At 43.3% G+C, this 17,428-nt stretch overlaps 1 pseudogene; it reads right to left on the minus strand.

Moving 5' to 3' along the window:
• Positions 1-10,636: 10,636 nt before the first annotated feature.
• LOC125549023 overlaps positions 10,637-17,428 on the minus strand; it is a 98,246-nt pseudogene continuing 91,454 nt past the window's right edge.

The following is a 17,428-nucleotide window of genomic DNA, read 5'->3' on the forward strand; positions in this document are numbered from 1 at the left end:
CCACCACGACTCGACTTCGACCACGGCTACACCATCCTATGCTCTCGGCTACATCGACATCGGCGCAAAGGGCTACCGCCATTCTTGAGCAACCTCGTCGGTTTTCACACTCCAGCCACAACTTCCACAATGCATCGACCGTTACGACTGTGGAGATTTGCCCGTTGGCTTACCTTCGGATTCTTTTCCGGTCTCACCGTCTGCGTCGCTACCGTTATAACTGCGGGGGTGTTGAATATTATGATTAGTTAGAAAACACGAGATAGATTAGGATTTATTCTGCTTTGTCTTATACTTCAAGTTGGTCATGTACTTCTATATATATGTCCATGAGGCTCTGACAATAACTAATCGATTCCACTAAACCTCTTTATCCCTTCTAATAGAAACCACTACTGAATACTTATAAATCAACAATATACCTCTTGTGATATACATTACAACTTACATTTAGTCAGTCAAATTCACGTTCAAAAGATGACATGTATTACAGGGGATCAATAAATCCGGACTGAGGTAGTACACGTCATCAATGATAGTAGTCTTATTTTAACACGGTTCTACTAATACTCCCTTCATTCTAAAATAAACGTCTCAACTTTTTACTAACTTACTACAAAATTATACTAAAATTAAAACATTTATTTTGAGACGGAGGAAGTAACAACACCACTACCACACACGGTCCTAATTTTATTTCTGCATTGTATAATTCCGAGATCGGATCTGCATCTGTCCAGCAGATGTTGTGTCCCTGGCCAGTGGCCACGTCCCAGGCATCGGCCGGTTTATTGCGCACGGTAAGTGCGTGTCTGTCTGAACCAATATATGGTTGGATGGTTAGAGGAACTGTGGTATCCCCAGCCCATCAGGGTTTAAATCCTGGTGCTCGCATTTATTCTTTAATTTATTTTTGACTTTTCGGCGCTGCGCATTTAGTGGGAGAAGACGTTCTCGTCGATAACGAGATGCCTACGGTGACTTCGTAAATTTCAAGATGATATGTCAGCTCGGTCTTTCGTAGGTGCTCGATCATAGGGATAGGATGTGGGTGTCTACGTTCATGAAAGTGGGTGTATGCGCGTGTATATGTACACTTGTGTTTGTACTGTACTCATGTTCAAAAAGAAAAGTGTGTGTCTGTCTCATCTTGTCTCCTCGTCTTGTGGTTGTCATCCGGCGACGCATCATGGTCTCACTCGTCTGCTACGCCGATCAGGGAAGGGAAGTGAAGGACGGGATGGTATGCCAAGGGCAGAGGCGATCGAGATCATTGCACAGCTACGGAAGCTGACTCGGAGAGCGCCGAAAGAGCGCGGTTTGCTCGCCACGCTGACCTGGCATGGCCATCAGCTGATTTTCCTTTTCCTTTTTTTGCATGTGTTATATGAATTTCTGATGGTCACAACACAATTACTCTCACCCGATAAACGAGCGTACGGACTTTTTCTTTTCAAAGGCACGTCAATGACGTATCATACTGTTATAGAAGGCAGAAAGATATTTATAAGAGCAGTCTTGTTAAGTCTTAGTCGAGTAAGATTTAGTTAAGTCTCAGTCGATACTATATCCATGAGATCTTACATTAAGATCCGTGTAATTTTTTTTTCTAACATGTTATGTCACTTGATCGAGACTTGGTTAAATCTCAGTCAACTGAGACTTAGTCACACCCTTATAAAAGATTACAATGAGTTAGATGGCATCACACATCCATCTTATCTCAGCCTCCACTCCCACAACGAGCGTACAAACTGACCAGTGGCCATGCATGTTTGAATTGATGATCGACCATGTGACCAGACCACCAAGCCGGAGACGAGATGGCTGCACCCATGTGCCGGAGAGGAGAGTGGTAGCTTCAACTGTTTGTATTCAGTCCAGCAGCGCGTACTGCCGCTTGCTTTCCTTTCTTTTACTTACAAATAATCGTCCTAATTAAGCTAGCCATCGACCGGCCGGACAAATTTGCATTGCACGGCACAGCACGAGCTACTTTGCCGCGCGACTCCATCCATCCATCCATCGCAAGCGTCTGATTACACTCTTCTGGTGTATTCTTCTCTGTAAAAAACATATTCACGTGTAATACATTCATATTCCAGGGATACAAAAGGATAATTGTTGTACACGTACTAGACATCATCTCATCATCATCAGAATTATCTCTATTCATTCTTCTTTTTTCGAGAATATCTGTATGCATTCACGTGTTAATACATTCATATTCTTTTTTTTTGCGGGTTAATACATTCATATTCACGCCTATTCTTCTTTAAAAAATATATTCACGTGTGCAGTACATATATGACTCACAGAACACAAAATATGGGCTACAAATGATGATTGCCAGGTAATACACACATATTTCAGGGAATACACCAGGATTATTGTTGTACACACGTAATAATAGACATCATGTGATCATCAAAATTATCTGTATGCCGCACTGGTCTTCAAAGCTCTTTATTAAGATATGTAACGTTGGCTACTTTGGAGTGAATTGTAAAAAACCACCACATTTGAAGTTCAAGCATCCATTTGCCACCACATTTCTAGCACGTCTAAAAAATTCACCACTTTTTTTTTTGTAAATTTTCTCAATAAAAACAAATGACCGTTTGCCGCAGTTAACATGATTTCTGACAGGGCTGGCCCACCCGTCAGGTGCCACGTGGGCAAGGCCAGACGGCGAGTGGGTTGACGACCATTAGGGCACGCGCGGGGTCAAAGCGCTCGCGGCTCTGTCTTCTTGGCCCATTCTCCCCTCTTTCCCCCGTCTCTCTCTGTCCTGCGATGGCGGCGACGGCTAAAGCTAGCGGCGGCAGCGGCGAGTCAACAGGCGGCGGAGGGACTGGAGGCGATGGTGATGGGTTCTCGGAGGTAGACAACTAGCTCGGCAGCAGTAGCTTGCCGATGCAGTGGGCTCCTTCACCGGAGCAATCCCCTTCGCCGCCGGAGTGGGACATTGAGCGCCGTGCGGCGGCGGCCCTAGCACGCAAGATCAGGGCTTCCGGCGTGGGAGAAGGCCATCAGTGGGCTTCAGGGTTCGGCGGCACGTGGTAAGATTTCTGCCCCCTCCACCCTTCTCTTCCATGTTACTGTATTCATTGGATTGTGATTTTAGGGCTACAGATAGTGCATATTTATGTTTGTTAATAGGCTGTTAGATTTTAGGGTTGTTAGATTTTAGGAGATTTTAGGGCCATTTGATTTTAGGGCTTTGTTTACTGAAGATTATTGTTTGATTTTAGGGCTTTGTTTACTCAAGTGTTGTAGCTGATATAGTTAATATCTTCTCTGTATGACATGTTACAGTAGGAATTATAGCTCTGGGTTTATGGTTTTATGCATGAATGCTTTGTTTACTCCTTATTAATTACACCTAAGTGTTGTCCTGTAAATTATGTGCAAGCTTTGATAGTAACAATATCTTGTCTGAATAACATGTTACATTATTAAAACTGAATCAATCAAGCACTAATTCTCCTCAATTTTATGTAGTTTGGATGATGAGATATGGGAAATAAGGTACCATTTTCAAGGGAGAGACAACTTGGAGAGGACCATTTCTCTGTCAGAAATTACTTATATTAACATGTTAGCACTGCTGAAGACGGAAGAGGGATATACTGAAGCTGACTACATGTTCTATATGAAAGAAGAAGGAAAGGGGGCATCAGGAATGCAAGTTATTGACAGTGAAGAGAGTGTGGAAGAGATGCTAGACCATTATGTTGAGCAGAAGGTGCTCAACATAACTGTAATTAAGGCTAATGAGCCTAATCCAGGAGAGTTTAACAGGGCAAATATTGTGGAGAAACAAGTACCTATAAATAATGTGGGGGATTCCAACATTATTTCTATAGATGAGGCAGGAGTATTGTTCCTTATTGCTGTTGAAGACACAGTTGAAGAGCTGTATGCTGTGCCTATTGCTATTGTACAGCCATGTGAAGAGGCTGCTTATATTAACACACAACAGAGCATGAATTTGAAAAAAGCAAAGGGCAAAGAGAAATTACAGGAAGATGTTGGCCCCTCTGATGATGAAGGGTTTGTTTATTTGAATTGGTGTGAGTACAAAGAGGAATAGCATGACACAGGTAATGAGGAGGAAGATGAAATCATTGAGAAGTTGAAGCAGAAAAGGAAACAGAGAGAGGATCCTATGCATCACTTTGAAGGAGACACAGAAGTGGAAGAGATGTGTCTAGAGGCAGAGGACTCAGACACAGAACCTGAGATACCTGTTCCTCAAACATTCAAGAAAGTATACAAAGCAGGACCCACTACAAGATCACACCATGAAGCTGACATTTAGGTAATTCCTGATTTCATTCCATCAAATGATTCAGCTTGTTTCCCTAGGGACTATGGCATTAGTGAATCAGATGACGAGTCAGGTCTGTCATTGCCTTCTGGAGGGAAGAGTCAAGCCAAGAGGGCTAGGACTAGGATCTGGTATGATGAGAGCAAGCCAGATGCTCATGACCAACTTTGCTTGAGTATGTGCTTCACTGATGTGTATCAGTTTAGAAGAGCACTTAGGAATTTTCATATCAGAATCCTTAGAAATTTCCTGTACCATAGGAACTGCAAGGATAGGATCATTGCGCATTGCACAGAAAGGGACAATGGGTGTCCTTTTTTTATAACTTCATCAACAATTTCTCATGAGAAGACTTTCTGCATCAAGAAGATGAAGTTGTTGCACACTTGTGGTGCACATGGAGAAAAAACAAAAGTGACAGCTGACTGGATGGCCAGAACCTGTGAGCAGCAACTGAGAGATAATCCAAGGGCTGGTGTTGATGCAATTTTAAAAAGAACAAGGACTAAGTATGGGCTGGAAGTGCCAAAGACCAAGGCCTACAGGGCAAGGTCATTGGCCATTGAAGTGGTGGAAGGTGACATGAAGGGACAATACACAAGGTTTAGGGATTATCTTCAAGATGTGCTTGATACGAACCCTGGGAGCAGATGCATTGTGACTACCACAGAGCTTGAGCTCCATCCTAGTCCAAATCCTAGGTTCCACTACATGTTCTACTGTCTGAATGCTTCAAAAGAAGGTTTCTTGAATGGGTGTAGGCCCTTTATAGGTATATTATGCATTCTAATACATTACTCCAGTTCACTGCCCATATCTTGTACTTAATAATGTACTCATTTCACTACCCAATGCTTTAATACAGGTTTAGATGGTTGCTTTATCAAGCTTTCTACTGGGCAACAGATACTTGCTGCCACTGGTAGGGATGGGAATAACAACATATTCCCTATTGCAATTGGTATTGTTGATAAAGAGGACAAGGAAAGTTGGACTTGGTTTCTTAGCCAATTAAGAGCTTGCATTGGAGAGGGGAACAAGTGGGGCACATACACAATCATCTCTGATAGACAGAAGGTATATTTTTCATTTCACAATTGAATGAGCAAGTTGTAGAAATAATAATTTGTATTATGAAGTTATATGGTTAATAATCTCTATTATGACTTAAATAGGGGTTGTTGAATGCAATTCAAGCTGTGTTCCCACACTCACCTCAAAGATATTGTCTTAGACATATCTATGAAAATTTCCAGTCAACAGACTTCAGGAGTGAGGAGTTGATGAAGCATATGGACAATGGTGCATATTTATACACCAAGAATGGTTTTGAGGTTGCAATGAATGAACCGAAAAAGGAGGATGAAGATGCTTGGAAGTGGCTTTGTAATATCCCTAAAGAGACTTGGGCAAGGCATGCTATGGATCACACATGCAAGACAGACCTAGTAGTCAACAATCTCAGTGAAGTATTTAACAAGATGATACTAGATGTGAGAAACAAGCCAATAAGGAGCTGTGTAGATGGATTCAGAACTAAGTTGATGGTTAAGTACCAAGCAGTTAGAGAGAAGATAGAGAAGAGTAAGTGGGAGATAACACCCACTTATATGGAGAAGTTGGAGGAGTCAAAGAAGTACTCAAGGCATTGCATTTCATACATGGCAGGTCCTGGTATTTGGCAAGTCACTAGTGGGGAGTATACCTACTATGTGAACCTTGATAAGTGGACCTGTGACTGCAAGAAATGGGACCTATGTGGTTGGCCATGTAACCATGCAGTTTCTGCCATTACAAGAGCGATGGGACAACCAGAAGACTATGTGCATGAGTTCTTCAAAAAACCATTGTATAAGGAAACATACAAGCACATCATCTACCCTCTACCAGGGCCTGACTGTTGGCCTAGGACACCAACTGCTAACATAGATCCACCAGTGTTCAAAGAGAAGAAGGGCAGGAAGCAAACAACTAGGAGGAAGGGGCAATTGAGGTCCCAACAAAGAAGGATACATCAAGGATGGAAACTATCACCTGCAGCAACTGCAAGATGCAGAAACCTAGGTACACCTACTGCCCTCAGCCCCTGAAGCCTCATCTTCAGGCAAGAAAGGACAAACACAAGGTATGGAATATACACATTGTTGTCATTGTTTTAATTGTTGGCACAAACAACAAGCCTCACCAGTTTTCATTGTTTTAATCATTCGATTCATCCTAATTGTTGGGCTATGATGTGTGCTCTCTTAGACAACCAGAAATCACTACCATGAGGCTGGGGGAAGTTCTATTGCTGCAACTACTAGGAGAACAAGAACAACTGCTACTGGTCCTGCCTAGCCTGCTACGTCTACCAGGGGAAGAAAAGCAACTGCTGCTTCTACTGGTCCTGCCCAACCTGCTGCTTCTACAAGGCCAAGAAGAACAACTACTGCTTCTACAAGGCCAAGAAGAACAACTGCTGCTTCTAGAAGGGAAAGCATCACCAGTGATGCTTCTACTACTCCTTCTCAGGCTGCCACAAGAGCTTCAGGTTCAAGCAATGCAGCCAGCAGGAGAGGTGGAATGCCCTACATGGCACCTACGGCCGCAACTACAACAGAGGGAGCAACAGTAGGGTCCAAAAGGAAGAGGTTCCAGAGCATCAGGATGAGGGGTTACTTTTATGCCAGTGGCAACTAGTCAGTGCACAATTTGGCTGTTGTCTTTTGAACTGCCTGCCTTAAGTATTTCTAAATTTCAGAAACTATGCCTGAGAACTGCTATGTGAACTACTATGTGTAATCGGTATTTAGCTTGAGAACTGCTATGTGTGAACTGCTATGTGTAATCAATATTTAGCTTGAGAACTGCTATGCTATGTTTGAGAACTATTATGGATGAGAACTTTTATGGTTGAGAACATGTTTGTGTCATCAACAATTTACTTGTTTGATTTGATGCTTTTTGTATTCTACAAGATTTTGGCATTTGATGCTTAGTTTGGACTGGTGGTTTTGTCAAGCCAAAGCCACCCTAAAGCCTAGATGATAGTTTTAGGTGGCTTTGTCGAGCCCAAGCCACCTTGAAGACTAAATGATTTTGGCACTTCATATCCTTGAGCTCCAGAGCCAGCTTCTCCACCTCCTTCATCTTGCCAAAGTCAGCACTCTCCTTCTCCTTGCGGATAGCTAGCTTCTCCATGTCCTTGTCCACATCCATCTAATTCTGCTTCAACTCTTCATCACGCATGACCCTGTTGTTCTGATCTGCCCAATCAAACATCTTGCTGACATCCTCAACCAGCTGACTGTACCGATCCCCAAGTGTATCCAACTGCTTGTTCACCTTGTCCAAGTCTTTCTTATACTTCTCATGGTCAATCATTCTGCCATGGTTCTCCTCATGAAACATCTTCCATATCTTCACCAAAAATCTTTGCAGAATAGAAGGCCATGGGGCATCAACCCACTGAGCAACTCCACAGTCAATACCATCCTGCATCAAGTATTAGAAATATATGCTAACTTCAAAAAGAAAATAGATGAGATATCCAGTGATTCAGTCATACTTGCAGATACAACAGGCATTCAGGAAACTTGAAGTTCAAGCTAAGCTTATATGACAAGAGCAATACTACCATTAACTGAATTGCAAAATCATTGTTAAAACATGTTTCATTTACTTAAATTACTGACAGAAACTGATGCTTGCAGAATCACTGTTAAAAACATGTTTCATCAACCGAACCTGGAACAAACTACATTAGTTCAGTCAGTATCACAGTCCAAATAAAATGAATAGTGGCAATCCCCTCAATTTATTGACAGAAATTTATGCTTGCATCTGCAGCTCTACCACAGTACAAAACATGTTTCATTTACTTAATTTACTGACAGAAATTAATGCTTCCATCTACACACAGTACAAATCATGTTTCATTAAGTGAATTTACTGACATGATTTGATTCTTGCAACTGCAGACAGTCCAAATTAATTGAATTTACTGACAGCAATTCCAACCATCTGCAGACTAACTACCACTAACACAAACCCTAGTTGGATAACACTTACCTGAGGAACAACACATCCATAGAACCTCCTCCCAGTGTCCTTTCCTTTAAATGCAACATATTTCATGCATGGGGCCAAGTGCAGTTTACATGTGATGCTTTGATGACCCACAAGTATAGGGGATCTATCGTAATCCTTTCGATAAGTAAGAGTGTCGAACCCAATGAGGAGCAGAAGGAAATAATAAGCGGTTTTCAGCAAGGTATTCTCTGCAAGTACTGAAATAAGTGGTAACAGACAGTTTTGTGATAAGATAATTTGTAACGAACAACAAGTAACAAATGTAAATAAAGTGCAGCAAGGTGGCCCAATCCTTTTTGTAGCAAAGGACAAGTCTGGACAAACTCTTATATAAGGAAAAGCGCTCCCGAGGACACATGGGAATATCGTCAAGCTAGTTTTCATCACGTTCATATGATTCGCGTTCGGTACTTTGATAATTTGACATGTGGGTGGACCGGTGCTTGGGTGCTATTCTTACTTGAACAAGCATCCCACTTATGATTAACCTCTATTGCAAGCATCCGCAACTACAACAAAAGTATTAAGGTAAACCTAACCATAGCATGAAACATATGGATCCAAATCAGCCCCTTACGAAGCAACGCATAAACTAGGGTTTAAGCTTCTGTCACTCTAGCAACCCATCATCTACTTATTACTTCCCAATGCCTCCCTCCAGGCCCAAATAATGGTGAAGTGTTATGTAGTCGACGTTCACATAACACCACTAGAGGCTAGACAACATGCATCTCATCAAAATATCGAACGAATACCAAATTCACATGACTACTAATAGCAAGACTTCTCCCTTGTCCTCAGGAACAAACGTAACTACTCAGAAAGCATATTCATGTTCATAATCAGAGGGGTAATAATATGCATAAAGGATATGAACATATGATCTTCCACCAATTAAACCAACTTGCATCAACTACAAGGAGTAATTAACACTACTAGCAACCTACTAGCACCAATCCCGGACTTGGAGACAAGAATTGGATATAAGAGATGAACTAGGGTTTTGAGATGAGATGGTGCTGTTGAAGATGTTGATGGAGATTGCCCTCTCCCGATGAGAGGAGCGTTGGTGATGACGATGGCGATGATTTCCCCCTCCGGGAGGGAAGTTTCCCCGGCAGAACAGCTTTGTCGGAGCTCTAGATTGGATCCGCCAAGGTTCCGCCTCGTGGCGGCGGAGTTTCTTCCCGAAAGGTTGCTTCTTATTTTTTTCTCGACGAAAGACTCCATATAGGAGAAGATGGTCATCAGAGAGCCACCAAGGGGCCCACGAGGTAGGGAGCGCGCCCTAGGGGGGGGCGCCCCCACCCTCGTGGAAAGGGTGTGGGCCCCCTGGTCTTCATCTTTGGTGAGGATTTTTCGTTATTTATATAAGGTATTCCGTGGAGTTTCAGGACTTTTGGAGTTGTGCAGAATAGGTCTCTAATATTTACTCCTTTTCCATCCCAGAATTCCAGCTGCCGGCATTCTCCCTCCTTATGTAAACCTTGTAAAATAACAGAGAATAGCCATAAGTATTGTGACATAATGTGAAATAACATCCCATAATGCAATAAATATCGATATAAAAGCATGATGCAAAATGGACGTATCATGCTTGCATCTGCAACTCTACCATAGAAGGATGCATCTATAGTGGTCCCAGGGTTCGCCTGCATTGTAGCACACTAGTGAACCGCAGAAAAAATAGCAACTGCTCCAAACATGGTCTCAAATCGAAGAACACTTGAACACTAACCCTAACCCTAGGTGCAAAGCAGATCCCTTATCCAGTGCTGCTCCACATCCATGTCGACCAGCTCCTCCTCCTCGCTACTCTCCTCTCCATCCTTCCACGACGGCATCTTCTATGGCGGGGATGGAACCGTGCCTCCGGCGGCGGCGAAGAACTCCGGGGCGGCAACAGGTGACAAAGTAGAGGAGTGAGAGTGAGAGAGTGAGCGAGTGGAGTGGAGTGTGAGCGGTAGGGAGTGGGGGCTCTGTTCTGTACCGACAACGCTAAAGGCCGTCAACCCACTCGTCTTCTGGACTTGCCCACGTGGCACCCGACGGGTGGGCCAGCCCTGTCAGAAATCATGTTAACTACGGCAAACCGGTCATTTGTTTTTATTGAGAAAATTTACAAGAAAAGTGGTGGATTTTTGAGACGCGCTAGAAATGTGGTGGCAAATGGATTCTTGAACTTCAAATGTGGTGGTTTTTTGCAATTCACTCGCTACTTTGTGATGCCTAATCTGTTGTTCTTGCTCTAGCCAATCTTCTCCATTTAACAACGACAAGCACATATATCTGATCATACAGCTTGTCGAAGAGGCGGAAATAAGCAATCTTCCATGCTTTCATGAATAGAAGGGTGAAGAGCGCCAACCAAAAGCCGAGAAGCACACCTAGAACAAGCCAAAATCTAAAAGACATTGGCTCAAAACCATGGCCAGTTCTGCTCTGATCATCTTGCATTAATGTACCATTTGTCGAGCAATTCTTCTCAAGAGGAGGTCCGCAAAGCCCACTGTTGCCCTCATATATAGATGGGTGCTCCTAGTACAGGGTGTCAAGCTGTGAGCCTGGTGGTATTCTTCCTGTAAGATTGTTTTCAGATAGGTTCAGGAAGCTTAAGTATGTTATATTTGACTAGGTTGAAGGGATCTCACCAGAGAGCATGTTCTTTGAGAGGTCGAGTGACTCAAGTGACTGTATCGCCCCAATATTTTCTGGGATTTTACCGCTCAGGCGATTCCAAGACATGTTTATGTTTAACAGTGCATCAAGAGAAGCAATTTCCTCTGGAATTATCCCAGTTAACCCATTGAATGATAAGTCAATGCTCACCATATCCAAAATTCCTACACCATACTTAAGTTCTTACCCCTTTGTGACAGCAGACAAGCTATTTCCACCTTCACCCGCCGCATTTGCATACGCCTGATAAGGAAACGAGCCAATCCTTACCTCCATCTGTGTCATTGCTGTTAGGTCTGACATACCTAGTGAGATGGATCCGGATATATTATTTCCTACTAGATTCAAATGATGAAGGAACTTGAGTTTTGTGATGATGACCGAGATCTTCCCAGAGAACATGTTATAACTCAATCGTATAAATTGTAGTTGCACCAAGTTCCCAATCCACGTCGGCAATATTCCAGATAAGTTATTCCATGCAAGATCCAAGAGACCCAAATTTTTGCAGCTCTGTATAAATGGTTGGAATGGTCCACAGAAGCTATTGTTACTTAACAGTAGGTACCTCAAGGATTCCATTCTAGAACATGGAGGTAGTTCTCCAACGAGAAGGTTGTTTGCTGAGTCTAAGACTATCAACTTCTGTGAATGGCAGATTGATTTAGGAAGATGACCCACGATGCCATTCGAGAACATAAGCAGTGTTTCTAGTCCTGGAGCTCCAAGGTTGGATGGGAAAGGCCCTGATAAAGAGTTCATGGAGATATCCAAGTAGATGATATTCCTTGGTAGACTTGGTATGGGCCCAGTAAGTCTATTGGAATCGAGAAAGAATTGTGTCATTGACATGTCCTCCATATTTGCCGGCAACTCGCCATATATTGAATTGTTGGACGTATCTAGAAAATCCATTGTTGAAAATGAAGTGGTGAACCAGTCCGGAAGCTTATCGGTTATACCTGAGCTTGAGGTCAAGGTAAGTAAGATTCACCTGCCACTGGAGCCAGGCAGGAAAAAGGGGACCCATAATGCACAACAATTTTTTTGCATCTCTAAGCTTGAAGGGATTCTTCCATTCTGAATCCACGTGAATCTTGAGTAGGGGGTTCTGCGATAGGTCCAATGTCTCTAAACTGGCCATTTTAGCAAAGTGCTGCTCCGTAAGCACACCATGGAGATCACTGAGACTAATGACCAGGTTTTTTCCGAAAAGGGGGGCTCCCCGGCCTCTGCATCAGATCGGTGCATACGGCCACCTTTATAAAAATCAAATAATTTCAACAAGGTCTTGCAGTCTCAAAAAAGTAAGTGAAAGCTCACAAAGAGCCAATAAAAACGGCCACAAAAGCCACAACTGGCTGGCATAAAAAAGATAGGGAAACTAATTGCCTATCCTATTACATGACCGCCATCCAAACCAGTTGAATATATCCCGTGCTACCATCTCCCACCGGATAGATCCAGTAACCAAACGCTCCCTGGCCTCCGTCGGAGTGAGTAGCGACCACATACGGATCAAAGCAGTGGCCCGGAAGATAACCTGCAAAAAATGAATATCTGATGTTCTGTTAAAGACGAAATCATTTCTGCAATTCCACACAGCCCACAATAAAGCACATACTCCTACGCGAATGTGGCACGCCGTTTCGAACTCTATCCCGTTAAGCCACGTTCCAAATAACTAGCTGACAGAGCTCGGAGGAGTAATATTAAAAGCTCTGTGCACCGTCCGCCATAGAACCTTAGCCAACTGGCAATCCAGAAAGAGGTGTTTGATAGTTTCATCCCGATCACAGAAGCTATACCTAGTAGGTCCTGTCCAGTTACGCTTTGCCAGATTGTCTTTAGTTAAGACGACTTGTTTATGTACAAACCACATAAACACTTTGATTTTCAACGGAACCTTGACTTTCCAGACATATTTGGAACTCGGAATGGAGCTAGAATTGATAACATGATACATTGATTTAACTGTGAACTCCCTAGTCCTAGTAAGGTTCCGGCGCAACTTATCGGGTTGTTAAGATAGTTGAACCTCCATTAGTCTACTCACTAAATGAATCCATGCTTCCCAACGATTGCCAACTAGCGTCCTTCTGAATTGAATATTAAGGGGGACGGACTAGAGTTCTGTTGCAACGTAAGCCTCGCGTCGTTGAACAATACTATAAAGAGACGGGTATTGAAGCGCAAGGGGTGTCTCTCCTAGCCAAGTATCCTCCCAGAATAATGTGCTAGCGCCATTTTCGACAATAAACTTTGTCCTATTGAAAAAGGCCGCTTTAACTCTCATGAGCCCTTTCCAAAAAGGCGAATCCAGCGGCCTCGTTGTCACCTGGGGCAATGTTTTGGATTGGAGATACTTACTATGGAGAATCTGCGCCCATGTGGCCTCAATCTCAACAGATAACTTATACAACCACTTACTGAGAAGACATCTGTTCTTGACTTCAAGGTTTTCAATCGCAAGACCCCCTTGGTCTTTTGGTCGACAAATGATATCCCATTTGGCAAGTCTGTATTTTCTTTTTAGCTCATCACTCTGCCAGAAGAAATGGGATCGATAGTAGTCCAGCCTTTTCCTTACTCCAACTGGAACCTCGAAAAAAGATAAGAGAAACATAGGCATACTCGTGAGAACCGAATGAATAAGAATTTATCGGCCTCCATATGACATGAGCTTGCCCTTCCAGCAACTCAGTTTCTTCTCAAATCGATCCTCTATACACTTCCATTCTCTGTTTGTCAGCTTACGATGGTGAATTGGTATACCTAAATACGTAAAAAGTAAAGTCCCCAATTCGCATCCAAACAATTGCATATAAGCCTCTTGTTCGTCTTTGGCTCTTCCAAAATAGAACAATTTGCTTTTATGAAAGTTAATCTTTAACCCGGTCAATTGTTTAAATAAGCATAACACCAGCTTCATATTTCTCGCTTTCGCCAAGTCATGCTCCATAAATATGATCATATCATCAGTGTACTGTAGGATAGAAACACCTCCATCCACTAGGTGAGGCACCAGACCACCCACCTGACCAGCCTGCTTAGTCCTTCCTATTAAAATTGCCAACATATCAACTACAATGTTGAACAAAATAGGAGACATTGGGTCACCTTGTTGCAGGCCCTCATGTTTCTGGAAATAATTACCTATGTCTTCATTCACTTTAATTCCAACAATCCCTTTTTGTGTGAAAGATTCTACCTAGCGTTGCCAGGCTTCATCGAAACCTTTCATGCGTAAGGCTTGTTGAAGGAACGACCATTTGACTTTATCGTACGCCTTCTCGAAATCCACCTTGAAAACCACTCCATCAAGTTTTTTCGAATGGATTTCATGGAGCGTTTGAGACTAATGTCCAGGTAAGTCAGATTAGAAAGCATACCAAAATGAGGCAGGACATGAAGGTGAGATCATTGAGACTAATGTCCAGTGAGGTAGTTGCCATGAAGATCTAGAGTCCTTAATCTAGCAAAGCGCCCAATTCCTGTAGGTATGTTACCAGCAAGGCGATTGAAGGATAGTACAAGGGTGCTCAAACCAGCAAAATATCCTTCCCCTGTGGGTACTGATCCAGTGAGTATATTGTAAGATATGTCAAGAGTGTCCAAGCTACTAAGATTTCCCATGGACAAAAATATCGATCCCGTGAGGTTGTTGTAAGAGAGATCAAGAATTTGCAACCCACCGGTCAGGTGCCTCAAACTCCTGTAATTTGGCAAGGTTCCAACCATACCATTGTTTGCTAGGTACAATTGTTGCAACCTGTTGGATGGGTATCCCTGCGGCAGGCTTTCCATTAGCTTGCCAATGTCCTGGCCACCAACGAGGCTCGAGTCGAGGTCTAAGTACCTCAGGTTGCAGAGGTTTCTCAAGCTTCTTGGCATGGTAGCCATGTTTCCATTATATGAGAAATCAAGAATCTCAAGGGACACCATGACGTGCAGTGCATCAGGGAGCTGCCCGGACAGGAAGGCTTCCATGAGGTTGATGCTGTTGGAAATATGAGCAATTTACCAAATGATTTTATTAATAGAAATATTAGATAAAGCATGACTAATATAACATGGATAAAAGTAGTAATGCGATCTGACAGGGAGAAGGTAAATGACATCTTCATATATGAACTGCAACCAAACATGTCTAAAGCAGATAGTAGAACAGGTTGCATAGATAGCGTAGAACCTAACATATGTAGGACATACACTAGAGCAAAGAACTGCGAGAGAACTTCTGACAGAAAGAGTACGAACACGTACGGGATAGCAGCAGCAGTAGCACTGGACTTGGGGTCGGTGTCGTCGCCAACCATGTCGACGAGAATTTCGTCAACGTCGGGGAAGTAGTCGTCGGAGTCCGGGGCGTCCGTGACGAAGAAGTTAGTAGTCGCGCTGAGCGCTTCCCAAAAACCTTATCACCCTTCCCCCGTATAGAACTCAAAAGGTGCGGTTTCTGAGGCCTACTATCCCGACCCGCGGTGCACGCCGCAAGAAGGGATGGGGAAGAACGTAGCAGCAGCGCAGTGCTCAAGAACTTGTGGCTAGAGGAAGAAGAGGTTTTGGTGCATCTCTCTGGGAGGAGCGACCTCCCTTTTATAGGCGCAAGAGAAGGAGGCGAGAGGGCAGCGATGGGAGGTGAAACGAAGAGACAGAGAAGCGAACAACCAACAGTCGAAGGGCTGCACCGTTCGCATTCGAACTCCACTTTCGCAAAAATCTTTTCAGCTTTCGTGTGACCTTTCGTATACCCGTAGTGCGTGGCAAAAATTAACACATCGGCTCGGCTCATTCCCGCAACCCACGGCGTGTCATGATTAGGCGTGGCGTGGCGAGGCGGGCGGCGGAGGAGGAGCACGCATGGATGTGCCGCTTGTTCTCATGCTCATACTAGTGGGGAAAGAACCTCCCTTATAAAGAGGTCCAACTCCCTCTAAACTAGCAATGTGGGACTAAACTTTAGTTCCACCTCTTGCCTTGCATGAATGGGCTACGTGGGCCTCTAGGATTTATTAAGAATTGCTGAAACTACTATTGGGCTACGCCCAAAGTAGATAAAATTCCAGCAATCCCCCACCAGATCCCAGAGGCACACAAAAAATGCCTTTGGTTCCAAAACATTGTTTTATATACCGGCACTGAAGTGGAGACTGTTAAGTTGAACTTCCACCTAGAACTCTATGCTACACTAGTAAGCAACTTGAACAATGGACTGGGCCTTGAACTGCAAGTTTTCTGCGAATCTAGCTTCACATAAAGCCTTGACCGATATGTGGCTACCGTGGGTCTTCCCCGCGGGTGGAGCTTATGCGTCATACTCCGTGACCTTTCATGAGTTTACTAGAGAGAACCCTACTCTCATAGATTGCGACGTTTGACAATCAGTCTCATATAGGTGTGTTCTTCAAAAGATGTTCTGCAGGACAACATCTCTGCTTTAATGAGCCACTTAGAACACATTAAGATATACATCAACCTGCCATGCAAATTAGGAGAGTATTGCATCTTCATGGAGTGGTATTGTGAATAGTAAGGATACTTTCCTCTCAGTTGACCAATAGCTTGTTTTCCACATCTAATTCACGGGATCTCCGATCACAAAGAATAGGTTACCACTGTGAACAACTCATATTGTGGGTCTCATACCCATCTCCCTCGATGCATTATCTATCACATTACGTGAAAGACCCTTAGTAAAAGGATCTGCCAGATTTTTATACGTTTGGATATAATCCAATCCAATAACTCCGGAGTTTTTCATTTTTCCGACAGACTTTAACCTTCTCTGAACGTGTCTTCATGACTTCATGTTATCCTTTGAGCAGCTCACTTTCGTGATCATAGTTTGATTGTCGCGGTTCATAAGGATACCCGATACATGTTTCTAAACAACCGATGAGTCATTCAAGAGCCGATGAAGCCAATCTGCTTTGACCGTAGCTGTATCTAGTGCTGTGAGTTCTGCTTCCATTGTTGACCTCGTTAAGATGGTCTGCTTGCAAGACTTCCAAGAAACAACGCCACCTCCATGAGTGAATACATATCCGCTCGTGGCCTTTATATCATCAGCATCTGAGATCCAGTTTGAGTCACTATACCCTTCAAGCACCTTTGGGTGCCCGGTGTAGTGAATTCCATAATTTGCAGTGCCTTTCAAATAATGAAAAACTCTCTCTAGAGCTTTCCAATGCACATCTCCTGGTTTTGAGACAAACCGACTCAGTTTGTTAACAGCAAAAGAGATGTCAGGTCTTGTAGCACTGGCTAAATGCATAAGCGAGACAATAATCTGAGAATATTTCAATTGATCTCTAGCAATTCTTCGATTCTTTCGAAGTA

Source organism: Triticum urartu, chromosome 3 (genome assembly GCF_003073215.2).
Source record: "Triticum urartu cultivar G1812 chromosome 3, Tu2.1, whole genome shotgun sequence".
NCBI classification, from domain to species: Eukaryota; Viridiplantae; Streptophyta; class Magnoliopsida; order Poales; family Poaceae; genus Triticum; species Triticum urartu.